The sequence below is a fragment of the Dasypus novemcinctus genome, chromosome 17, assembly GCF_030445035.2.
Source record: "Dasypus novemcinctus isolate mDasNov1 chromosome 17, mDasNov1.1.hap2, whole genome shotgun sequence".
Classification (NCBI taxonomy): domain Eukaryota; kingdom Metazoa; phylum Chordata; class Mammalia; order Cingulata; family Dasypodidae; genus Dasypus; species Dasypus novemcinctus.
Window position 1 is genome coordinate 53,848,853 of NC_080689.1, and position 27,735 is coordinate 53,876,587.

General features: G+C 39.4%; 1 protein-coding gene and 1 non-coding gene across 2 annotated transcripts in view; both read right to left on the reverse strand.

The window, feature by feature from the left end:
- The window catches only part of SERTAD2 (SERTA domain containing 2), a 120,327-nt gene that overhangs the window by 76,727 nt on the left and 15,865 nt on the right, over nt 1-27,735 (reverse strand). The window lies entirely within an intron of this gene.
- LOC111765725 (U6 spliceosomal RNA) lies at nt 15,668-15,774 on the reverse strand. The gene has a single exon (XR_002797989.1). It is a non-coding gene; the product is annotated as a U6 spliceosomal RNA (small nuclear RNA).

The following is a 27,735-nucleotide window of genomic DNA, read 5'->3' on the forward strand; positions in this document are numbered from 1 at the left end:
AAATTCAGCATGTCCCAAACTGAACATACCCTCGCCTCCATGCCTCTCCTCAAACGTGGTCCTCTTCATCTTTTTCAGTGACGGCATCATCATTGTCCATCAAGTTTCCCAAACCAGAAACCTGGCCATCATCTCATCTCATCCTCTTTCTGAACACACCATATTCCACCCCAACCACTTTAGTTCAGTGTAGGCTGAGGCGATCTCTTGCTTGGATTTTACTGGAACAGAATCCTAACTAGCCAGCACAATCACTCTACAAATGCAAACTAATCATGTCGCTATGCTGTCTAAAATTTTTCAAGACGGTGGCATTTAACATAGGCATGGGAATAGACAACAGAATTATGGGACAGAAGAGAGTCTGGAAATGAACCCAGAAGAAAAAAGTTATATATGATGACATTTAAAGCAGCATTTAAAATCAGTGAAAAGATGTACTACACAATAAATGGAGCTGGCTATCTAGTTAGGAAAAAGGAAAGTTGTATCCTTACCTCATATAATAACCAAATATAAATTCAGATAAATTAAAGATCTAAATGCAAAAAATAAACCATAAAAGAACTTTGAGGAAAACATATGAGAATTATTTTTTTTTACTAAATGGGGATGAGTAAGGCATGTGAATAAATGTCCAAACTCTTTGAAATGGCATATAAGGGCTAACCCTTGCTTACCTAATATCATCTCTCTCCAATACCCCTACTCATGCCCTTCAGTCCTATGCTGTTTCTTGCTCCAAGAGATGCACCATTCAGCTCCCTCTCCTCAAGGCCTTTGCAATGTTTTCTTTGCCTCGCTCCCTAATTTACTGAACAATCCCTCATCTCCCTTCTCATTTTAAATGTTGTATTTATCACATAATAAATTTGACTCTAAATCTTTTTCTGGACCCAACTCTGTTCCATGGATCTATTTGTCTCTTCCTGTGCCAATGCCATAATGTTTTAATTATTCTAGATTTAGGTAATAGTTTTATACCTAGCAAAACTAATCCTCTCCTTTATCCAAATTTTGAGAAACACCGGAGTCAGCTTATCAAATGCTATTAAAAATTCCACTGGAACTTTTGGTTGGGATTGTACTGAATCTACAGACCTCTTTGGGGAGAAATAGCATCTTCTCATCTGAGCACAGATGTTTGTCTGCATATCTAATTCTTCAGCAAAATAATATGGAGAACAATGTATGTCTTACAGAATTATTATTTATTTTTATCCTGGTTGCTTTGTAATTTTAATTGCTTTGGTGATTGGGGCTTTATTTCATTTTATTTCCAAAGTGATTATTGATGATTTATAGGAAAGCCATTGACTTCTATAGAAATTTACTTTGCATCTAGCCACCTTACTCTTTTCTCTTATTAGCTCTAATATTTTGTATTCTAAGAGACCAAAAGAAGATTTTGTTCCACAGGAAAAAACAAACAGGTAGTTGAAGCAGATTTGTATGCAAGATAATGGGGTCTATTTTAGACAGTTTTCAGTTTAAAGTGACAATGTTACACTTAACAGGAGATGTCCTAAAAGCAAAGAGAAATGTAGAACAGAAGCAGAGGGAAGAGGTGAGGGCTGAAAAAGAGGTGGGAGTCATGTGCATACAGTAAGAGCTGAAAATTTTTCTTAAGACCAATGTCCACATTAGGATTAAAAAGAAGAAAAAAGTCTGTCTACTCCAAACTTTGCTATTAAAATTAAAATAAGACTTTATATTACCTGGTGGTTTCATATTGAAGTTACTAGATATAGCTTTTCTAAAAATGAAATTCAGTAGAACAAGGGTGGGGTCTCCTGATTGCGGATCTGACTGCTACATAACTACTGTAGGATTCATGTGAGAAAAAGTCCTGATGATCAAAAGTAAAGGCAGGAAACGGGTGGAGGGAAGGGGAAATGCTGAACTACAAGGTCATGGTCAGGAAACCAATTTGGCAAGACATGTGGAAAACCAAGGCATATAGAATCAAGTACCACATACAGTAGTGCAAGTCCAAAGCCAGCTTTGTTTTCATTAAGAGGACTCAAATGGCAGGGCGAAGGCCAGCGCCTGCGAGCCATAGAGGAAACTACCTCAAAATTTGCTGTCAAGCTCATTTTCCTTTAGTTACTCATACTACTGAGACAGACTTATAAATGGAGCTCGGACAAAAGACTGGCTGGGTCCTAAGAACTGCATTCGTAATAAATGCCTAATGTTGATTGTCAGCAATAGACAAAATGTCTCCTTCACATTCATTTCCATCATTTGTTTTAAGCAAGTCAAAGAATGATACATGTAAATTGTATAATAAAAGAAAATTAAGATGTAGTATATACAGACAGATTCTAATTTTATAAGGGTGTACACATGCATATGTGTATACATTATATAAGTATGGACATATTTTACATATGTGTGTATGTATTATGTATAAATATTCACTGAAAAAAACATAGAAAAGACATAATTTACCAAAATGTTAAAAGTAAATGTCACATTCCAGGAAGATGAAGGATTAGAGAGGTGGAGAGATCATTTCTCTCCAGGAAAAAAAATAGCTAGAGGACAGTCAGAGGCTGTTGGGAGGGCTGCTTTTGGGCTCAGGACACCAGGGGAAGGTGAAACACCACCCAGGAGAGAGAAGCAAACGAAAGGAGTCTCAGCTGGCTGAAAAATCCCCTGAGTAGAGCTGCAAAAGCTCCAGTGCGCACCCTTCCCACCAGCTACGGAGCAAATAGTCTGCAGACTGCGAGGCTGAGGACAGCAGAGACTGAGGACTGAGGGGGTTGCAGAGGTCCTCTTCCCCAAGAAAGAGAAGAGGGAGGGACACAGCCTAAAGCAAATTCAGATTTTGGCCATCAAACTTGGTCTGCTACATTGGAGGGGTCCCACACTTCCAGGCTGGGTGGGGCTACAACATTGTTTGCCTGAGAGCCAGCAAGGCACTAAAGATAATTTGCCTTCTCAAACACCCTCCCTACTGCCCCAGGCTGGCTGCTGAAGAGGCAGAGTGAGGTAGGGTGTGACTGGCCAGTGGTAGAGAACAGCCTCAGAGAAAGTGTATTGTGAGGCTTGGCCAGCCCTGAAGATATTGTTTCTCCACTGCCCACCAGTTACACTGGATGCATTCCCCTCTAGCGCCTGAGGTCTCAGCGGAGAGGTATGCCCAGCAGCACCATCTGTTGGCCAGACCCAGAAAGTGCATGAAAAAGGAAAAATAATAAATAAATAAATAAATAAATAAATAAATAAATAAATAAATAAATAAAATAGGCAAGTAGGTGCCTTTATGGCCACCCTCTCCAAGGCCCTTGGAAACTGGCCTGCACCCCATTACTGGGTGTTTAGCCCTGGTTGAGTAGTTAAACAGGGGCAATCCTAAATATCTAGAACACACTGAACCAAAAATCAAAAAACAGTGGTAGCACACAACAACTTAACAATAAATCCCTAGGCAAGAGAGAAACTGAACATCAGAGTAAGCTCAGCATCAGAATAAGTTGCCTAGCATTAACAAAACTTTACAAGCCATATAAAGAAAAAGGAAGATATGACTCAGTCAAATGAACAAATCAAACCTCCAGATGAGATACAGCACTTGTAACAGCTAATCAAAGAGGTTCATACAAATCTCCCAAATCAAATCATGATGTTGAGGACAACATAGCTAAAGAAATAAAAGATATTAAGAAGACAATGTGGGGAAGCAGATATGGCTCAGGCAACTGTGCTCCTGCCTACCACATGGGAGGTCACGGTTTCAGGTCCTGGTGCCTCCTAAAGAAGACAGCGAGCTGGTGTGATAGGCAGGCACAGCAAACTGACACAATAAGAGACACAGGAAGAAAAAGCACTATGAGAGACACAACAAAGCAGGGAGCAGAGGTTCCCAGTGCCTCCTAAAGAAGACAGCAAGCTGGCGCAATGGGCAGGCACAGTGAACTGACGCAACAAGATGACACAACAGGAGACATGGGGAGGAAAAAGAGAATGAGAGACACAACAAAACAGGGAGCAGACGTGGCTCAAGTGATTAGACATCTCCCTCCCACATCAGAGGTCTTGGGTTCATCTCCTGGTGCCTCCTAAAGAAACAAGGAAGATGAACAGACTCATCAAGTGCAAAGAAGAAGGGAATGGGAAGAACTAAATAAATAAAATGAATCTTTCATAAAAAAAAAAAAAGACAACAACGACACTGTATGAATACAAAGAAAATTTTTAAATCTTGAATAGAAAAATAACAGCTTATGGAAATGAAAGACATAATAAGTGAGATTAAAAATACAATAGAGGCTGGGGAAGCGGGCTTGGCCCAATGGATAGGGTGTCTGCCTACCACATGGGAGGTCTGCAGTTCAAACCCCAGGCCTCCTTGACTCGTGTGGAGCTGGCCCATGTGCAGTGCTGATGCGCACAAGGAGGGCCATGCCATGCAGGGGTGTCCCCCGTGTAGGGGAGCCCCAGGCATAAGGAGTGTGCCCCATAAGGAGAGCCTCCCAGTGCAAAAGAAAGTGCAGCTGGTCCAAGAATGGCACTGCACACATGGAGAGCTGACACAACAAGATGATGCAACAAAAAGAAACACAGATTCCCGGGGCCACTGATAAGGATAGAAGCGGTCACAGAAGAACACACAGCGAATGGATAGAAAGAGCAGACGACTGGGGGGAAGGAGGGTAGGGGAGATAAATAAATCTTAAAAAAAAATACAATAGAGGGAAGTGGATGTTGCTCAAGTGGTTGAGTGCCAGCTTCCCAAGTACGACGTCTCAGGTCGATCACCAGTACCTTGTAAAAACAAAACAAATAAGCAAACAAACAAAAAAACCCAACTGTCATTGGGGATACAGTTACAAAGCCGTAAAGTGTCCAACTCAAGGTAGCATAAGAAGTAATTCCTCACCCAGTCTACTGCCACAATTTAAAGCAAGATGGCAGGCAATGTCTGTAAGAGTTCAGCTTTCCTCTCTCTCTCAAGGCTCTGTGGGCCCAGCTTCTTCCAATAAAGGTATCATGCCCAGAGGAACAGACCAGTTTACAAACATAATCAAGTATCTTTTTAAAAATTCATAAATAATATCAAACTTCCACACTCCACCATCTGAATTTCAAAAAAGATATCACTACTTTTTTTTAAACCACATTAAATCAGTAACAATGTTATGTACAAAACCACATCCCAGTTACAGTTTAAAGACATAGTTTGCCTTGGGGCAAAGTCCCTTCTGGCTATAGACCTGTGAAACTTACAAAACAATTTATCTGCTTCCAAAACACAAAGGGACAGAAAAAGGATAAACATTTGCATTACCATAAGGAGAATTTTGGAGAGAAACACGAGTCAATGGTCCCCTACAGTTCCAAAAACCTGCAGGGCATACTTCATTAGATTTCAAAGTCTGAGAGTTATTCTTAAGATTACGGTTTCTTCTCCCTGGGGTCTCATGGGATCCCACCCTTTCTATAAGCTTGCCCAATGGCCATTTTCTTGGTTCCATCCTCATCAAGCAGCTGGGTGGCAACCAAGCTCCAGACCTCAGGCTCCAATAATGTTGGCATAATGGCCACAATTTACACAATCTCTGGGGTAGAGTTTCAACCTCCTTACTACAGTGAGGTGGAGGCAACATTCTCCCTAATATCTGCTGTAGAGACCCAACACTCTCAGAGCAATGAGTTGGTGACCTGGCCTTCCCTAATCTTTGAGAGATAGGCCTACCCTTCTCAGACCTATGAGGTGTTGACCTCAATTTCCCCAATCCTTGGGGAATGTGCCCCACCCTCTCTGTAACCTGGGGTGGCAAAACTCTCTGAACAGGGCTGGAACAGCCACCCTCTTCAATTGCTGGGGCCAACTCACCCTCTCTGTACGCACGGGTGGGGTTCCTCTCTTGGCCCAAGGAGTTGTCTTAACTCCAGACCCCAGCTTCCATACTTTTCCTCTTACAGCTGTTTTCCCTTCTCTCTCCCCTGTCCATATTTCTTTTAGTCCAGGCTGACGGTGGTTTTGTTCATACAGCTCTCACAAAAAGCTTGTTGGTTTAGCATGCATGAAGCAGGGGTCCAAGCTATCAGACAGTAGGATTTTCCACAAGTCTTTCCTAGAAAACTGCATTTTCAATCTTGGCTTAAAAGTTCCAAATTTGTTTAATTCCTCAAATGGGGCACTATCATCTGAGGGGTTTGATTTCCAGAGGCTTGGAATTTCCAGAATCAGTTTCTTTGTGCCTAATAATTCAGTTATAAGCTTATCTCTTTCCTCTAACATTTTGCTATAAGCTGCATGGAGAAGCCAGGCTGCATTTTCCATATTTAGTTTAGAAGTCTCTTTGGCTAAATGTCCAAGCTCATAATTTTTAAGTTCTTCCTTCCATACAATATCAGCAGTCAATCTTCTTGCTATAGTCTCTGCGACATTTAAACATGGATTGCCTTTCCTCCAGTTTCTAATTATAGTTTCATCATTTCCTTCTAAGGTCTTATCAAAAGTCTCTTTAGCATCCATATTCCTACCAACAGTCTCTTCAAAGCAATCTAGGCCTTTCCCATCAAGCATCTCACAATTCCTCCAAAAAATACCCCTTACCCATTTAGAAAACTGTTCCAGCATTTCAGTAATTGTAAAAGCACTACTCCAGGAACAGACCAGTTCTCAAACATAATTAAATATCTCATTTTGTTTTTAATTCAAAAATAACATCAAACTGCCACACCTACCAAGTCTACTTTTCTGGGACAGAAGAGTCTCTTCAATGAATGGTGCTTGGAGAACTAGATATCCATAATCAAAGAATGAAAGAGGACCCCTATCTCATGCCCTATATATGAATCAACTCAAAATGGATCACAGATCTAAACACAAAAGCCAGGACCATAAAACTCATACAAGATAATGTAGGGAAACATCTACGAGACATGTAGTAGGTGAGGGTCTCCTAAACTTTACAACCAAAGCACAAGAAACAAATGAAAAAATAGATCAATGGAACCACCTCAAAATTAAACACTTCTGCACCTCAAAGGACTTTCTGAAGAGCTTACTCAATGGGAGAAAACATTTTGAAATCACACATCTGACAAGGATCCAATATCTATGATACATACAGAGATCCTACAGCCCAACAATAAAAAGATAAATGACCTGATTAAAAAATCAGCAAAAGAACTGAATAGACATTTTTTTAAAGAACAAACACAAATGGTAAATGTTGTCTTTTTTTATTTCATAACATACGTATAACATAAAATTTGCCATTTTAACCATTTCTAAGTATACAATTCAGTAGCATTAATTACATTTACAATGTTGTGCTACCATCACCATCACCCATTACCAAAACTTTTTCATCACCCCAAACAGAAACTATACCTATTAAATAATAATTCCCCATTCCCCCTTCTCCAGCCCATGGTAACCTGGAATCTACGTTCTGTCTCTAGGAATTTGCTTATTCTAGATAGTTCATATAAGTAGAATGACACAATATTTGTCCTTTTGCATCTGGCTTATTTTATTCAGGATAATGTTTCCAAGGTTCACCCATGTTGTGGCATGATTAGAACTTTATTCCTTTTTATAGTTGAATATCATTCCATTGTATGGATAAACCACATTTTGTTTACCCATTCATCTGTCCACAATCACCTTGGTGCTTCTAACTTTTGGATACTGTGGATAATGCTGTTATGAACATTTGTGTACAAGTATCTAAGTTCCAGTTTTCAGTTCTCTGGGTATAGGCCTAAGAGTGGAATTACCAGATCATATGGTAATTCTATGCTTAACTTTTTGAGAAACTGACAAAATGTTTTCCACAGAGGCTGCATCTTTTTACACTCCCATGAGCAATGTAGAGAGTTACAGTCTCCCCATGTCCTCACCCACACTTGTTATTTTTTTAATAAGAATCATCCTAGTGGCTATGAAGTGGTATCTCATTATGGTTTTGGTTTGCCTTTCCCTAGTGGCTAATGATGTTGAGCATCTTTTCATGTGCCTATTGGTCATCTCCTATTAAAATTCAGAAGAAAGGGACTATGAAAGAATCTACAAGGGCAAATCAGAATCCTCAATTTGAAGATGGAAGACAGTCTTCCATAGGACAGTTGCCTAGAAGTGTAAAGTCAATAATAGTCTTCAAATGACTATGGGAAATAGATATATTTATTACGTTCAATTGAACACATATTTGTTGTGACTTCTACATGAAGTACGGCTAAGTACTGTAGGGGAGATTTATCCATCATCCTAAGGGAGCTAGTGTAAATTGGAGGGGGGGAGGAGGGAATAGCATACATCAATAATAATGAGTTTAGCACACAATGTGGGCTCTGGAGTTTGAACTGAGTCCAAATCTGTGGTTTCTTAGTTGTGTGACATTGTGCAAGTCATTTAACCCCTCTGTCTTATTAGTTTTTTCATCTGTAAAATAACGATAATATTAGTACCACTTTGTAGGGGTTGGTAGGAAGAGTAATTAAAACATGAAGAACTTAGAACAGTGCCTGGCACATAATAAAATGTTTGCTATAATTTTGTGCCTACTATGTGGCAGACAATGTGCTTTTATATCTTTTATCAAATAAGGTAGGCATTATTAGCCATATTTGTAGATGAGAAAACTAAGGATTCAAGAACTCAGTCCTATCTGCATAAGATCTTGAGAGAGGAGGTGCAGAGCTGTGATTTGAGCCTGTCTTTGCTGAATTCAAAGATTCTGGCTTATACTAGTAGTACTACAATTACTGCAACAGTTGCAGCTAACATTTGTTTAGTGCTTACTCTGTAGCAATTATTACACAATTATTACTGGATGCATAATTGCAATTGTTCTCACAAGATACTCTTTGCTCCATTTCACGGAAGAAGCAGCCTGGTCTTTGAGAGGCCCACATCTTTGCTGGAAACCACTGCACTGGTAAGTAGCGGAGCCAGTGCTTGACGTGTGCCTACCCATTTCTAGTGCCAGACCTCCTCACCTGTGCTCGTGGTGATTCAGCGGGGAGCTTTAAAAAGAGAAAGGGTTCAGAGGGTCTCTCCAAAGAGCAGGGGTTCTTAATCTTTTTTGTTCCATGGACCCCTTTGCCAGTCAGGTGAAAACCATGGACCCTTACTAAGTCCACACTATACTGTGTATTATTTAATAAATATATCACACCCGCACCAACACCTTCCCACAAGAATAATGATTTTTTTTTAGTTTAAACTCAAGCTTATTGACCCCAAGTTAAAAACCCCTGTCGCAGAGGTTTCTGATGAGGTAAATCTGGGGTGGGGAAGCAAAGTTGCACACTACATCTCCTGCTCAGTGGTTCTCACAAGCCTGCATGGTCACAGGTCTTAAATGACAATGTGAAAAGTTTATACTTGATTCACCTAGAAATTGGGAGTTGCAATCAAGGATTGTCCAAGAGATTTTTCAGTAAGAAGTATTTTAGGAAAACTAATCGGGGGTAATGAATAGGAAGGACTAGAAGGGAAAGAAAAGTAAGGCAGAAACTGGCTGGTTAGTTAAGCCACAAAACTTAGTTTAGCCTTAACATGGCTGTATATCAGACATACAGAAAATCAGCCCATGTAAGAAGACTTATCTGAGCATAAAATGATTTGAAGTTTGCAGAAAAATATAGTCTCATAGTCAAGATCTATATATACTAGTTCAAATAAAAATTGGGCTGTTCCTTTTTAAAATTAACAAAAGAAATATATACATGGGTATGCACAGACATCAAATTTTGTAAAGTAAACTCTGAGACACACTTGATACACAAGTTGATTGAGTTATGTAGCACATTATGAAGAAAAGAAAAACTAGGATTTTGTAGGGATTTAGAGTTTTAACCAACTAGTGATATAAACTTACTGGAAATGTTGATGAAAAGGGAAGATAATAATATGGGGTTTGAGGGGCATAATCAATAAAGGATATCACTTATTTAGATAATTATAAATTCATCAGCTGAATTTATTTTTAATTTATATTAAAGGTATAAATGTAATTAGATAATGCTAAATTTAAGGGAATAATAGGCTTTGTCAATTTGAGAGAAAAAAACAAAAATCCAAATTGTGGTAAAATAATAAAGCTTTATATTTTTTAGGTTTATTATTTTTATAGTATTGCGCAAATAAAGTAAGTACTCATTTTCAGAAAGGAACTGAGGCAAGCACATAAAGATATTATACTTTTTTACTCAATAAGTCTATTCCTAGGGAAATACTTGAATAGAATTAAAAGGACATGTGAAGGCAAGCGGCTGTGGCTCAATCAGTTGGGCTCCCCTCTACCATATGGGAGGCCCTGGGTTCGTGTCCTGGGGCCTCCTTGTGAAGGCAAGCTCGCCCCCATGCTGTAGAAAGCCGCGGGCCCGGGCACCAGGCAGTGTCGCCCAGCCAGCAAGTGCTGTGGAGAACCGACTCAGCAAGGTGACACAACAAAAAGGGAGACAAGAAAAAAAAAAAACGCTGAAAAGTGAGCAGCGAATGGACACAGAAAGCAGACACAAGCAAGTCACAAGGGGGGAAAGGCAATTAAAAAAAAAATACACAGTGCAGTGTTTCTCTAGTAACTGAAAATAAGAAACAATCTAATAAATCTAATAAATTAAGATAAATTATGATTTACAAAAATAACAATCAACTATTTATAATATTAAATTAAGTATAATCATAAATCTATTTGGTTTGGATTTAGCCATAATTTCAGTGATATATATGTTTACAAAAGAAAAAAAATTGTTTAGAAGCTGAAAAAATACAATAGAAATACAAGAAAGTAGAAAGAAGTACAATAGAAATACAAGAAAGTAATTATATTTTAAGTGTATATAGCAGAACACATAGTTCCACACATATTATTCATACCTATATGAAAACACACATATATGGAATAAGGCAAGTAGCAAAAATAAAAATAGTGCTAATGTTTGTGAATAGGTGTCTTTTTAAAATAAAGAAAGTTAATGGTGTTCAAGTGTCTTTTAAATGACTTTATATCTACTTTTCAATTTCTTTAAAGAAGAAGAAACTTCCTAAGGGAAAGCCGCCTTCCCACTCCTACCTTACTGATTATAACTTTTGCCACATATGGCTATGCCTAACTAGCCTCTTTTCTAAGGCAGCACCAGCAGTAGTTTTCTTCTCATTCTTAATATCTACATTAACTGGAAGGAACATATATAGCCACCCCTCCCCAAGACTGCATTTAGGGCTGACCCAGGCAAAAGCAGGCGCCGGGCTCCTACACACGCCCCTGCCTGGATGTCTGCACAACAGAGCCAGTAGCCGCGGGGACTGACTTATGCCAAAACCTTCCTACTGCTAAATCAAGTTTTTCTCTGTGCTCCATGGTGGAAATGCATTCAGATTCTCCAAAACAGTTCATTTTATTTGGGTCATTAGATAAAGAAATGTCTGACTAAGAGAGAATGAGATTGAAAGAAATAAGAGCTGCAGACAGTTTTCCAGAGAAGTCTTCCTACTGCCAGGTTTTTAGAAATAAGTTGGGAGGTATCAGCAGTTAGGAAAGGGTTACAACAAAAACACCTTATATTAGCATGTTTGTTCTGCTAAGTTCACAACTTTTACTATATACTTATTATTTATGTATGTTCACATATGAATGATAAACTTCAATAAAAATTTTTAAATGAAAAAATACTCCTTATCTTAAATACATTTTCCAATACTAGACTCAATTTCAGCAACAACAACAAAAAAAATCACAGGAAAAAAGTCATTTTTCAAAAAATTTTCCAGCTACTCTCTGCTCTTTCACATCTTTTAAGATTCGCCCAGAGGGAAACGGACTTGGCCCAGTGGTTAGGGCGTCCGTCTACCACATGGGAGGTCCGCGGTTCAAATCCTGAGCCTCCTTGACCCATGTGCAGCTGGCCCATGCGTAGTGCTGATGTGCGCAAGGAGTGCCATGCCACGCAGAGGTGTCCCCTGCGTAGGGGAGCCCCACGCGCAAGGAGTGCCTCCCATAAGGAGAGCCACCCAGCGCAAAAGGAAGTGCAGCCTGCCCAGGAATGGCGCCGCCCACACTTCCCGTGCCGCTGATGACAACAGAAGCGGACAAAGTAACAAGACGCAGCAAATAGACACAGAGAACAGACAACCGGGGGAGGGGGGGAATTAAATAAATAAATAAATCTTTAAAAAAAAAAAGATTAATCCAGGGAAGTGGACTTGACCCAGTGGTTAGAGCGACCGTCTACCACATGGGAGGTCCACGGTTCAAACCCCGGGCCTCCTTGACCCGTGTGGAGCTGGCCCATGCGCAGGGCTGAAGTGCACAAGGAGTGCTGTGCCATGCGGGGGTGTCCCCCGCGTAGGGGAGCCCCATGCTCAAGGAGTGCACCCCATAAGGAGAGCCGCCCAGCGCGAAAGAAAGTGCAGCCTGCCCAGGAATGGTGCCGCACACGGGGAGAGCTGACACAACAAGATGACGCAACAAAAAGAAACACAGATTCCCGTGCTGCTGACAACAACAGAAGCGGACAAAGAAGACAACGCAACAAATAGACACAGAGAACAGACAACGGCGCGGGGCGGGGGGGGGGAGGGGGAGGGAAGGGGAGAGAAAGAAAGAAATAAAATAAATCTAAAAAAAAAAAAAAAGAATAATCCAAACAGTGATTTTAAATGGGCCCATGTAGATCTTGCAGAATAACCTGGAGGCATTGGCCAACAATAGGTCCAGTAAAAGAATGAGTTTCCTCCCTCTGATCCAGCCGCCTCTCCCTCCCTGATTTCCCATTCTCTTTCCTGTCATCCCACCACTATTGTTCATTGTTCAACAAGCTCTAGTCTTCATTCTTCAAACAGCCTCTTTTCTTCAGAAAAAGACTATGTCCGTGAAAACATATCCACTTCCAGGCCTCTCCCCTCAAAAGCCCTAAAATACAGAGATCTATCTATATGTCACTCCCTCTTTAAAAGCTGTAATAACCTGCCAAATTCCTCAGCATGACCATCAAGTCTCTCCCTGATCTGGTCCATCTATTATTTCCTCTTTATGTGTAGGACCGTTCCCTTTCGCACCTCTCTGCTTCAACCACACAGAACAGGTAACTACTCCTATAGTGCCTTGAGCTTTTCCATCTCCAAGTTCTTTCTTTCAACATTCATTCTCTCTGAAATGCCTTTCTCTTCTTCATCCTCATGGTTCAAAACTCTAACCATTCTTTAAGGTCCAGTACAAACAGCACTTGCTCCAAACAGCCTTCCCTGCTAGCACTAATGAGATACCCTGTCCTTCCCCTAAATTGTCACCCAAATTTGTTCTTCTGTTATGGCATTGATGATATTTTGGATATTTTATAATTATTTGTGAATAAATCTTATCTCTCCACCTTAAAATCACTGACAATAGTGTCTCCTCTGGACCCCTCATGATAGATGGAACAACAAAGGACTAAGTTTTGGTGAAGTTAAGTCTCCACTGGTATGTTAGTGTGTGGAAAAAGTTCCCATTTGTTTAGAACTGGGGCCATTTCCAGGCAAGCCTTTAGAAACATACTTAACCACATGTAGCTCAAATGATTCCCAAACCAGGTTGCACATCAGCTACTTCGGAATCTTCTGAGTCTTACCACATCAGGATTCAGATTTGAGCGACTGGGGCAGGCCCAAGCATGGTACTGTTTTGTTTTGTATGGCTTTTGTTTTTTCCTTTTTTTTTTTTAAGTGACTTGTAGGGTTTGTTTGATTTTTTTTTAAGCTCTGCAGGTGAATGAATGTGCAGCCACAGGGCAGCTACAGTATTAATAGCATGGTTCCTTGGGGGTCCTAGCAACTATGAGTATGTGGTTTAACAGGGAAGAAGGAGAGGGAATATTCACCCCTTTCTGGGGGAAGAATGCACCGACTCCCACTTTTTAGTATTTCCCTTCCCATTTCCCTAGACCATGATGATGAGCTAAATGAGTTTCTTATCTAGATCTTCTCTTCTCCCTAGCATCTCCACGTTATTAAATCCCCTACAGTACCATCCTCTCAAAACTTCAGTTTCTCCAATGACTAGATTTCAGTGAGGTATTTGGAACATAAAAACAATTTACACTGTATGGATCACTGCTGAACCTTTAAGTTGATTAGCTGCATACATAGTAAGAGCTTACCATGTCTCATATATACTGAGAGCTTACCACGTCCTAGGTATGGGATCATGTATGTTGTACATATCCAGATCTCAACTTAATCCTTAGACTAACTCTATGAGGTGGATACAATTATCTCCAGTCACAGAAGACAAAATAAAAGTTAAGCAACCTGCCTAAAGGTCATACAGCTGAGAGGTGGTAACATACCATTTCAAGTTTCAAGTCTCAACTCCAAAGCTCATGCTCTTAACCACTTTGTTTTTATGTTAAAGAGTCACCCCAAAGTTGTTGCTCTTTTTAGTAGCATTTGACAAGGATAAGTAAGAAAAAGATCTCTGGCAGTGAGGCTAGAAAGTGCTACTGTATGGCCAGATGGGCTCTGTGTCTGGGACTTGATCCCCTGGTTACCATTTCCATAATTCTTCCTTCCTACACTATGACCAGCAGAATTTTTTTTTTTTTTTTTTTTCACTTCAGATTTTCTACAAGCACTGACAATTATCTTCTGTGGCAGGAGCATCTGGGTCTGCTTAGTCCAAAGAGCAGCAGCAATTTATTTGTAAGGGATGCTACAATTAGAGACTGCTCTATTTGAAATATATTAGGATAACAATTAGTAGTTTCATTTATTAGATTTCTGCTATATTTTACTTGTGAAAAGCTTGGATTAAGACTTTAATTCTGATAGGATTTAATGTCAAAAGTACTTAAATGAAATGCATGGCCTAAAATCCAAAAAGTTTTTATTCACTCAGGGACATGAACTTTTAACAAAGATAAAGCTTACTTGGTAAAAAATTAAAAAGATTAGGCTAGAAAAACTATACATAGGGCCTTACTTTATTTCATTTCAAATCACTTCAGTCTATTGCCAGAGATTCTTAGCCCAGTTTTGTGAAGACATTTATATGTCCATTTAAATCAGAGCTAGTTCGACGAGCATGCCATTCTGTTTACCCTCCACAGTCCAGGCAATCTTTGCCTAACCTTTTGCAACCAAACTAAAATAATTCTTTTCTCTTAGTGCACACACAAAACCCCAAGTGTGTGAAATTCTGCTAAGGAACAAGAGGATATTCCTGTTCATAGAACAGGTATATCTAAAAGTTAATTGGTTTATTCACAGCCCAACTCTACCACCTTCCAGTCATTGCGGCAGCTGGTAGATGGACAATAAAATCCCTCTTATGCGTGGCACAAGGGTTCATGTTGAAGGCTATGATTAGTAGCATAGAATGCACACCTCAATATGCTCAGTCTCTGACAAAATTGAAATTTAATTTAGTTTGGATTTATTAAATGTTCTTATTCCAAATCTCAGAACAGAAGGAAGCACAAGAGGTGATGCTGACACTCATAAAGAAGAGACCCAGGTTCCTCACCAAAAGTAGAGAGCTTGGTTTGTAGCAAACAGAGCAGCCAGGCAAGGACAAAAATGTCTAGAATTTGATAAGTATCTTGAATTCCTTACAGTTAAATAAGCTTAGGGGGATATCTAGACTAGTCAAGTCTAGTAAGACACTGATCTTTTCTGTCCCTCAGTTTTTTCATTTATGAAATGGAAATATTATTATTTTTTAATATGGAACGCTTCACAAATTTGCGTGTCATTCTTGAGCAGGGGCCACACTAATCTTCTCTGTATCGTTCCAATTTTAGTATATGTGCTGCCAAAGCAAGCACTGGAAATATTAATAGTTGTTATATGCTTATTTCATAGTATTTTGGAGATAAAATGAGAAAACTAAAGTGAAAGTGTTCTAAAATTCTAAAAGCATCACCAAAAGTAAGATAACGCAGTAATATCAAAATCTTATTACCATTCCTTATTTCACTTACAGAGCCACCAGCGTTTTATGATTTCATAATAGCAAAGTAAGACAGAAATGGTTTATTTCTCCACTTTGCATCCTAATGCAAGTCACACTTCACTTTCTTTCCCTTATAAAAGTAAGGATATGGGAATAGCCTCTATGGTAAGGTTCCTAAGTCTTAAATTTATGAGCATACACAAAGTTTAGGAAAAAAAAAAAGTTCCTCCATGTAATTTTCACTGCCTTTAGACATGTCAGTAACTCTGAGGGGGAAATGCATGTAGAAGTACTTGAATTCCTACCTCAACTGAAATATAACCAAAGGAACCACAGCCAAAAATGCTGAAAAGGTTAACAGACAGATCACACATTAAGCAAAAAGGAAAGCCTGAGAGGATGTGTTCTCCCTTCCCAACACCATTTGCATCACTAAACCAGCAGCTAACAATGTGCATAAATCTCAGACAATCTAAATTTTAAGTCTGAAGACTTAAAAGTGTTATAGACATACAGAAAAGCACATAAAAGTAAGTGGACAGATAAGCATATTGTAGAATAAATGTCCCCACCTAGGTCAAGAAATAGAACTTCATTAGCAGCTCAGAAGCAACCCCCCATGTGCCCTCCCCTCTGCTCCCCCATATTTCCACACATGAATCCTGTCACACAGGAGCATGCACCCCCTGGGGCAGTGGTTCTTAAAGTGTGGTCTTGACCCGCCCCCCCCCCCCAGGGTTCCCGAATCCTGGAGTGGGGATGGTGTGGAGTCCCCAAAAGTCCAAACTATACTATCATCATAATAATTATTTTTTTTGGAGACATACCAAGAATTGAGCCCAGGACTCAAACATGTGAAGCAGGCACTCAACCACACTGAGCTACGTCCATTCCCCACAATAATTCTAAGATGTTATTTGCCATTTAGGTAGGTAAAATTGCTGGTGCCTTAGCAAGAAAAAAGGCAGTAACACCAAACTGTAATAGCAGGTCACTGTGTTCTTCCCCTCCACATACTAAATAAATATGCCAGTTTCACTTTAAAAGGTCCTTCGAATATTCTGTGTGACAAAATGGGACAGTACACATAAAGTAGATGTTGTATACCAAGGTTCAAAGGTTGCCTGAATGAAAAGCACTAGGGCAATTGTTTGCCTTTGAGCTGAAGAAGCAGCTTTGGCTTTTTCATAGCACACCATTTTTACATGAAAGAATGACAGTCAGACAAACTATGGTTATTTAGACTTGAGTATGTGGCAGACAGGGAGCCTGTCATTTACAGAAAAATAGCTCACAGTGTTTGGAGCCAGTGACAAAATTCAGGCTTTCAAGTAAAAATTAGAATTTTGGAAAACTTGTACCTGCCACTATGAGTATGACAGCTTCCCAACACTTAAAGGCTTTTCTGGTGAGATCAGTGGTGAGAGTAAAGAGTGTGGTATTTTAATAACTGTACAATGAAAGATGTCAACAATTAGAAGATCTGCACTAACTCAGTGAACCAATATTTTCCAAATGATCAATGTATGATGTATCATGCAAGAGAAAAATCTATTCAAAGTACAAGGTAAACCAGATTTCAATGTGACAGAGTACTAAAAGTTAATTTTCACAGTTTCAGATTTCACATTGCAAGCAAGCTTTAAGAAACTGCCATTTGTCAAGTTTTTGTGTAGTATCAAGAAGAATATCCACAATTTTCTGAAAAGGTTATTAAAATACTTCTCCTTTTTCCAACTACATATCTGGGTGAGGCCAAATTTTCTTTTTACTTCAACCAAAACAATATACAGTATCACAACAGATTGAATGCAAAAGCAGATATGAGAATCCAGCTGTCTTTTATTAAGCCAGACATTAAAGAGATTTGCAAAAATGTAAAACAATACCACTCCACTAATCTGAAATTTTTTTCATAAAAAATGTTATTTATATTAACATGTAATGGGTTTTTAATGAATGAAAATTTAATTTCTCCATTTTATTTTCTAATATGGTAAACGTGGATAGCTCTAATCCAAATAAATAAACATTATTTGAGGTCCTCAGTAATTTTTTTAAAAACTTAATTCTGGATTCTGTTAGCCAATAAGTCCCATTTTTTTCCCCTAAATTAGCCTAGCAGGTAAAACTTCTGACACTTGCAAAAGCAATACATATGCAATGCCCATTTTTCTCCTAAAGTATTGGAGTCTGAAGCAATGAACTAAAAATTTCAGTCCTGATTGAAAATGAACCAGGTTCTTGCCCTCAAATCTACGGAACTCCCCCACCCTCTGCATATCACATGAGAGGGAAAATTTGCACAACTCATAAAAAGCCACAGGGTAGACATATAAAAGGATACACAGTAAGTTCACAACTATTATTATACACTTATTGTTTATGTATGAGTGATATACTTCAAGAAATTAATTTAAAAAAAAAAAGATACACAATGAATGGAGGTGGGACCCTCAAAGTCTCTTCAGGATAGTTCATATATGCACCCTTTATAATATTTTGCCTCCATCTTTGGTCTGCTATGAGGGCAGTGAGATCCATGGTAGAAAGGTGCTGCATAGACCTTTGTCAAGTGAGCTAGCTGTTTTTGACAGCTGACCCAAATTCATTCCATCAATTTCTTCCAACAATGTGGGCTTCCCTGAGGTTAGGGCAGGAAAGCCCACCCCAGCCCATGCCAGGGGCCACTCACTGCTCACTGTACTGGCCAGGCCACTTGCTGCATGGACCACACACTGCACAGGCGGCACACTGCAATCGCAGCTCCAGCAGCAGGCCCAGACTTTGAGACGACTGCAGAACGGAAGTGAGAAGCTTTGGCCAGCAGCTGTTACTTGCTCCTTATTCTTTTGTCACTCAGAGAAAGATCGAAAGATGGTGAGAAGGTAGTAACTTGTTTTTGTTATTAAAGCAGATTTTATGTACTTCACCTCTATTCATCCTGTAATTTTAAAAACCGGTGGTATCTTTTGAAGAAAAAAAACTTTTTCCAATTTAATGAAGTAAAATGCAAGATAAACAGCTTTCTTGGTTCATTTTTTCATTATTCAATAAAATGTTTCTTTTACCCAAAATGCACTTTTTTTCTTGGTTATATTTTACTCATATACTGTATAAATGCTAACTTATTAAGGTTGTGAACTATAGATAACTTCTGATTATCAGTGCTTTATTTAAAAGTCATTTTTGAGTGCCTAAGAGCATTTTCAAAAATGAATTTATTTTTTAAATTATTTTTGCCTCTTTAATATAGACATTATTAACACATTGAACATCAACATTTATCTGCATTCTCTAAACACAAACCTCAAATTCAAGTAAGCTGGCATTGTGTAGAACTGCTTAGCAAAGAAGTTAAGGTCCACGTAATTGACTGTGGAGAACCCACACATGTCTAACACCAGTCCTGCCTATTCTTAATGCACACTCAAAAACCAACCTCAGGGTCACAAACAGAAAAACAAGAGTTATCTACAACCTGAAGTATTCCCAAACCATATCTGCTATTATAAACCATGGAAGGCAATTGCCCTTTTTTCACTCTTCTTTTTTAATTACCTGAACGTAAACTAGAAGCGAGCACATAAGACAATTATTTTATGTAACAAATAACTTATATTTTAGCCAAGTCGCTCTTCAGCTCTTCCCACCTCCTCCCTCCCCAGTAAAATTCAGATTTCTGCCTAATAGAACAGCCTTCCAGGTAACTTTTGCTTTTGGCCTTCCAGGTAACAACACAAAAGAATTAGGATCATTCATTCTCTAAATTTTACATAGCTTTCAGGGGCAAAATCAACAACAGGATCATCTCTTTAGTTTGCTATGTGAGGAACCAGATACTGATAAATCCTTCCAATTAAAAGCTGGTAAGTGTAGGTTTCTGCTAGATTTTTCAAAAAGCTTCTCTTGAGGCAAGGGAGGGAGCTGGTTACCTTGTCGTTTAAGAGTTTCCGAATCCAACAAGACTGTATCTGGTTTTAATGCACAAATGTCTTGATTGGGGGGAACAATTTGTAAATCATCATCCCACATATTTTAGATGGGAGAGGAAGTAACAGAATAGAACAATTAATGATTACTATTCTAACAAAGTCATTTAATATAGTGCAAAGAAAGTGTTTAGAAGACCTGAATTTCAGTCACACCTCCACAGCTCACTAACTTTTTCAATTCTCTGAACTTAAGTTAGCTCATTTCTAAAATGGGAATGACCACAAGGCCCTTGCTCATCACACGTTTGTTGTTAGAATTATATGTGAAAATGTATGGATGAGTACTTTTTAAAAAGAGTTTTAAGGGCTACCCTGGAATTTCTGACACCAACAAACTTCTCTGCATTGCATTTACTCAAGTGTGACCGAAGACGATCAAAGCCAGTGCTGGGACTTTAACCTAACAGTTCTGCCCGTGGAGACTCTGAAGTGGGTCTGCTACCGCTGCTGCATGGGGTGACGTCAGGCTGTTGTTTACAGGAGAAGAAAGGCTGCCAATTTCCACTGAGCTGAAAAGCCCGCAGTGGCCAGCCTCCTTTGGCTGTGTGTGAGCAAGAATGGACTCTTTATGTGTGGCATGTGTGTGCATGCCACGGCTCACGTGTGGGGACACAAAACAAGAAAACTGCTTTGTCCGTGCGTGCCAGCACAAAGGGTGGATCTCACATTTTCACTGAGAAGACTAAGCAAAACTGGTCAAAATGCAACTTTCACTTTTGTTATTCTGAAGGGAGAAAACGTGCCACTCTCAGAAAGTTCATCCTTAGTTTGGTATTTTTAAAAGCAGAACAGTCAATTCTTTTGGTTTTTATAGAATCCTCCACAAGTTCTTACAACAGTCACTAACATAAGAAATTATGGAAGATTTGTTTCAAAGCATTAAATAGATTCAGACTGCAGGAGCCAAGTTTTAGAGGAATGCCATCGTTTACGGAATAATCAGAGTTGCTTCCTCCTGTAAGTTCAGGAAATACTCACCCAAGTATTAACATAGTCTAACTGAATCCACTTTGGGAAGATATTTTGTTAAATTTATTACTCTCAAGGAAAAAAATCTGGCTTATTAACATTTGCTCATTCATGAAATTTCCTGGCAGAAAACAAACTGTTAAATCAAATTGAGAAGGGCAAAAAGAAAATAGGGGCTGTATTCATTATAATCTTTCTTCAACTATGCATCACCTCCTGGGATAGCAGTCAAATCAGGAATAATACGGCAGCAGATCATGTTTATAACTGGCCCTGAAACTTTACTTCAGACAATAAATCCAGTGTAAATCCTAACACTGGAATACTGAAGAGGAGACATGGGAAATATTTTTCGATACCTGGAAATGTGTTTTCTTTGGTACTATTGTAAGTACAGGTAAAAAGGAGAGAAATTATGGCTCAGTCATAAAATGAAGCTGAGGAAGAATCCAGAGTTCTGCTTTTGGCTGCATGGTTGATGATAACATAATCCTAGGTCAAATACTTAGATGAGATATGCCTTATTCTCAGTAAATGAGAAATGGGGACGATAAGAGCAAACAGTATTTTCCCGTTTTTAGGAGAACCTAAAGAAAAAGAGAGGGTAACAAGTGAAAGTCTCATGCAACATTACATTTTAGGAATTAGAAAAGAATAGAAACGCAGGCTGGGACTCCAGCCTCATTGTGGCCAACTCCTTTGAGATCTGGGGAGGAAAACATGCTAACAAATAGGAAGTGTTATTAGCACTTCCATCATTTTATGGTTAGGCATAATCGTTATATGAAAAATATGGCAATAGTTCAACTGTTCCAGGGCCAGTTCTAGCAAGTAACATAGATCACATATTCTTTAAGATGTAAGTAACCTCAAGGGCCATCCCTGGGCTTCTCCTTAGCATGAATGCTAGAAAAAGATGCCAGAAAACCTGGTAGAGAAATAAAGTATGGAGGTAGGGAAGCAGATGTGACTCAGGCAATTGAGCTCCCGTCTGTCACATGGGAGATCTGGGTTTGGTTCCTAGTGCCTCCTGGAGAAGACGCACAAGACAGCAAGCTGACACGATGGGCTGATATGGTAAGCTGATGCAGTAAGATGACGCAGTGAGATGATGCAACCAAGAGACACAACGAGGAAACATAATGAGAGATGCAATAAAGCAGGGAGCAGAGGTGGCTCAGGTGACTAGGTGTCTCCCTTCTGCACGGGAGGTCCTGGGTTCCTAGTGCCTCCCAGAAAGAGAAGACCAGCACACAACAAACAGACACAATGAATGCAAACAATGAGGGAGTGGGGAGAAATAAATAAATATAATAAATCTTAAAAAAAAAAAAGCATGGAGGTAGTTTTAGGGTGTGCTGGAACGGGGCAGTAGCCAGCGTCATTCCTGCACGTGGTGAAGGGCATCTCACCTCAGAGCCAAGGATGATGTGGAGTACTGATAACAAGGCAACGGAGGTAGGAACATTAACAGTCTCACAGCCAGGGATGTCTGAAGGGCACAGGAATTTTATTGACTTCGCAGAGCAGAGCTTTACACATTCTTGTGCCAGTGCAAAGTTCATAAGCTCTATCAAAGGAATGAAGCTTTACATAAAGACAAGCCATTGATTCGTTAGTAAAGGCAGTCAGCAAGAGGAAAGCTTTGAGAAACCAAAGTGATGGTCACCCCACACTTGGAACTTTTCCCTACCCAACTTCTTTAAAAATTCTAAAATTAACTATGTGGACTCCTTTTCTTACCTTTTTTGTTTGTAAGACTGATAGTAATTTAAATGCACACAGAAAAAACAGAAGGACATATGAAAAGCAGACATTTATAACTGGATTGACTGAGTACCCAAGTTTCCCTTCGACACCTCATGGTTTACCTGCTGCACTCCCATATACCAAGCCACCACCTGCTCCATGGTCAGAAAAGTCACAACATACCTGTGCTCACTACACATTTGCTTCATAAACTGCCTCCATGGGAGCCCAAAGTCTTCCAAGAACTCACTACACTAATGCTCATAGGTGACTACTGAGTCATTTCAACTTCAAAGACATACCTAATAAAAGAAAACTCAGTTCCATTTCAGTAACTGACTGAACAAGACAGAACTTCTCTTTGCCAAGAACTTTTGCCTAGTCATAAACATGCCTAATTTTTTCTCATTACATAATGGTGTACTGAGATCACACTGATATCTGCAAAGAACTAAAACGTAAATATCCCAAAGTGCATCTTATTTGGTATTCCTAAGGTAAGGAATAGGAGTACCTCTAGCTGGGATTTCAACAAGCTGGACTCAAACACAATTTGAAAGCTTTTAAAAGAGTAATTCTTGGGAAGCAGATGTGGCTCAACAGAGAAAGCATCCGCCTACCATATCAGAGGTCCAAGGGTTCGATACCCAGGGCCTTCTGGCTTGTGTGGTGCGCTGGCTCACACACAGTGCTGCTGTCGGCAGGGAGTGCCAGCCGACTCAGGGATTTCCCTGTGTAAGGGTGTCCCCAAGCAAGGAGTGGCCCCTGCGCAAGGAGAGCCGCCCGGAGCAAAACCACAGCCCCTCCAGGAGTGGTGTGACAAACACAGAGAGCTGATGCAGCAAGATGACGCAACAAAAAGAGACACAGATCCCCAGTGCTGCCTGATGAGAATACAAGCAGACAGAGAAGAATATAGTGAATGGACACAAAGAGCAGATGAGAGGGGTGGAATTAAATAAATAAATCTTTGGGGAAAAAAAAGGAGTAATTCTTACACCAACAATGCTTATAAGTATACAAATGGCTAACGTAAGATGAAGCAGGAGAACCAAAGAAAAGGTCTTCTCTTTATTAGATTGCCTATGTTAAAGAAAGCCATAAAAAATAAGTAAATAAATAAAAGTCACAGTATGAAATGATAACTAGATTACATGGATGAACAAAAAGCATTAGCAACAAGCATCACCGCTCCACCAATCCCCAACACAGATTCTTTGCCCATCTCCCTGGTAAGCCATCATGTAAGAGCAAAAGAGAAAAGAGAGTAGCTGAATGCTTGCTTTCATGTCTCTATTAGTAATCTTAAATGAGCCAAATTAGAAAATGCTTTTCATGGGGATTTTTTAATGTTTTCATCATACTGTTCTTAGGATGCAGGGCTACTGCAAAGACCAAAAACCAAACAGTCATGCCTCGTGCCTATCTAGTACATTTAGCATGCATTAGTCCCAATGTTAATGACAATTAGCTGTAGTGGAGCAGGCCAATTGTGCTGAGAAGACAGGAGTGCCCCACTGCCACAGGGTTTTCATGCTGAGGTAGAAAAGATGTACCTTGTATCCACTGCAAAGTCCATGACTCAGTCCACAGTAAAACTAAATTAATGATTTGGGACTGCACAAAACTTTTTCTTGCCAGTTTATAGATAAATGTTCTGTTGATCAAATTTTTCAACCCTAATACAATTCCCATCATACCCTCAAACTATTCTTTTTATTCAGCTGCAAATTTAAATAAACAAACAAATACATGGAGTTATTTCTCCAAGTTCAAGCTGACCAGCAAGTGTCATCCAGTGCTTCCTGACTCAGCCACACATCACGCAACTGAAGAGGTACAAGCTGAATGGCACTATGTTAAGACAGCAAATTTCCCCATGGTATCTGCATCTTTCAGAAATAATACTAACAAAAATCATTCTCCATGCATAACCTCTTTTCCAAATAATTTTTAAAAGCTACTGTAGCTATACTTTTCTTAGCTAGTCCATGTACTGGTTGATAATTTTTCATTGGTCAGCTTGCTATTTTCAGTGAAAATAAAGAACTCTTTAAAGAAAAATGAAAACAATAGATGACCTGGGACAAAAGCAGGTTGCCCTTAGAATCCATTTCTCACCACTTGATGCTGATTGGTCCTGATTGGTTTTTACCTGCCTGAGCTTCAATATAGGAATGCATCTTGCTCCAACTACTAATCCCAGCAACAGGAGTCAACTGTGTAGTCAGAATGAATGTTTCCTCCGTAGGACTTTTTACATCATGGCAAAGCATGGCTTTATTCTAGTTAGGAAATTAAATTAGAGTTTGAGGTTTGGATCTTGATCTTTGCTTTCTTTTCATTTCTTTTTTTAACATGGTGTAGTGGAAATAAAAATAAAGTTTGGTATTAGATGGGAAACAATAGCCATTTCACTTATCATCTCAGACGGAGCCACTGGTAACAAACATCAGCTAAACAGTAAAAGCATTTGCTACACAGCAAAGGGAATCTTGTCCACAAACCTGTGAAAAATACCAAAATTTAAAATTTGCCCAAACAAAACCAAGCTTCACAATTATAATCATATTTCATCCTTCTTGAAAGTAACCAATACCACTTCAAGGAAATGCAAATTTCAAACTTTATTCTTCCCCCAAACTCTAGCACTTGTAACTGAATTTATAGCCACAATGTCCCTTCAATGGCTTCTGTAAAAAAATTACAATTTATTTCAGAGTTTTAATTGTGCTGCTTAATAATTCAATATTATAGAACTTCCATTTGAGATGTATAAGAAGCATCAACACGTTTAAATAGTTCCATTAAAAAATATCCCTCTGGTTAAAACAATTTATGCAGCAGAAGCTTTTATTTTTCACATGGATAATGCTCTGTAGTTCATACTCTCCCCTGGTACAATCAGTGGGTTATGGCAGGATATAAAATGTCCAGCATCTAACCCTGCAATCATTTAGGACAACTCCAAAGTCCCAAAAATGCCCCCTCATCACATCTCTTCTTCCCACTCCCTGCCCTCAGCAACTACTGTGGCCACTTTCTCCCCGTCAGTGATACAATTTCTTCTATTAGTAGTCACAAAAGTTTTATAGTAGAATATCAGTAAATCCACTCTAAATCATATTTTATTCCTCCATTCTGTGGGCCCTGGGATGGTGATGTCCACTATACAGAGAGGGGGCCTAGATTCCACATGGATGATGGATGCAATTCTCCTGCTTGCAGTTGTAGGCACTCTCAGTTCCCTGGTGTGGTGATTGACCATCTTCACCTCCCTGTTAGCTGACCTGCATATCCAGAGAGTAGGAGTTGAACCTCTGCTGAGGTTCAGGGCCCAGCTGGCACATGGACAGTCCAGAGATTCAAGTCTCCTGGGTATACACCAATGCTAGCATCAACCAAAGGTTCATTAAAAGTCACAGAAGAGGCATGTGTAGAAAGGTCACATCTGAGTCCAACTCTATCACACTCAGGGACACAAATTCCAAGGGAGGGTCCACTGACATGGTACTGAGCTCCAGAGCTATCTGCCTGTGGTCTCTGTAGCCCTCACGAGAACCAGTACCTGGGGTTGTATCCACTTTGGCTATTTCTGGAGTCCTCCTGAGGAGCAGAAGCTTTAAATTATGGATGGAACCATTCAAAATCTACGTAGATCTTCTCAGTATTTATAGAGCTTAAGAGATCAATAGATCTCTCATCATAATCTAAAAATTAAAGACAAAGTGAAAAATTGTAATTGAAAAGGGACAGGACAAGCCAGGGTTCAGCATCTTTCAAGTCAAGACTTTCAACCCTTCTTCTCTTCCCTGACCGTGGAGATTGGCAAGAATGAAATATAGTGGCATCCACTCCAAGGGGTCAGGAAGGATGAAGAGATCTCCTTCAAGAGTGATCTGCTGTTTCTGAAGAAATTTTGGAAAAAAGGTGACGATCTTCCCGTGTAATTGGTTGTAACAATTTTGCAAGGCTTCACAGGTGTTTTGAAAGTACTTTAAAAATACCATAGGGAAAAAATGAGTCCTCTGTATTTTGAAAAAGGCATGCCTGAACAAAGACCCTTCATTGTTCATGTTTGGAAAACGACTCTCTCAGGGTGGGTATGAGAAGGTTCAAACCAAACAAACTTACTAGATCTGCTAGTAAGTTAGACACAGTTCTTTTTAGAAAGTAAGTTTTGCAGAAATCAGAGCATCTAAATGACTGTGGAATATCTAGATTTTTCCAAAACATCAAAGACCTGGTCTCTCCTGGACAAATAAGATACTGTACTTTAAAACAGAGCATTTTATTTTGCTGACTTTTTCACAGGTGATGGTGCTTTTCTTTTAATAAAAGGGGAAAATCTATTTCAGCTCTGTTGTTTTTACGGATAATAAAATCAAAGAGATTTTTGTTCGGATTTGATCAGAATCGATGAATATATATGCTTTATTTATTTACTTATTTTTTTATTTTTTTAAGGAGGTACCAGGGATTGAACCCAGGACCTCGTACATGTGAAGCATACGCTCAACCACTGAGCTGCTCCTGCTCCCTTATATGCATTATTGACAGTTTCCCTTCCCTGACTTTGTAATATAAAATGGAGTTGAAATATGTAAAAAAGAATAAGATGGGCCAAGACACATTAATGGAGATATCTGACCAATCTGCAAAACTCACATAAAATGCTGTGCCCTAGATACTGAGGTGGGAGGACAGTTAAGACACCAACTAAAGGAAAGTCACTTACATATGCTTATTGTATGATATATGTCAGTGTCAAAAGAAGACAGGATTTTCTATAAGATGGAAAGGAGAGAAGAAAAAATAGGAATTAGCATTTATTAAATATCAGCTTTGTGTTGGTACATTACATAATTTGTATCAGTTAATAATCATAGAGGTAGATATCACTGTTCCCACTTCAAAGCTGAGCAAACAGAGTAACGATCCCTGTTAGTGGCATACGCACCGTCCACTCTTTCCTTCCCTTCCCTAAGAGAAGCTCATCCCCAGCTCTGGGGAAATGCCACTCAGGGCGTGGCTCCCTTCTGAAGATGGTTACTGGTCCAGAGGTGGGCAGAAATGCCAATTAAATAGCAGGACTGATAGTCCACACCTGTGGTGAGGTT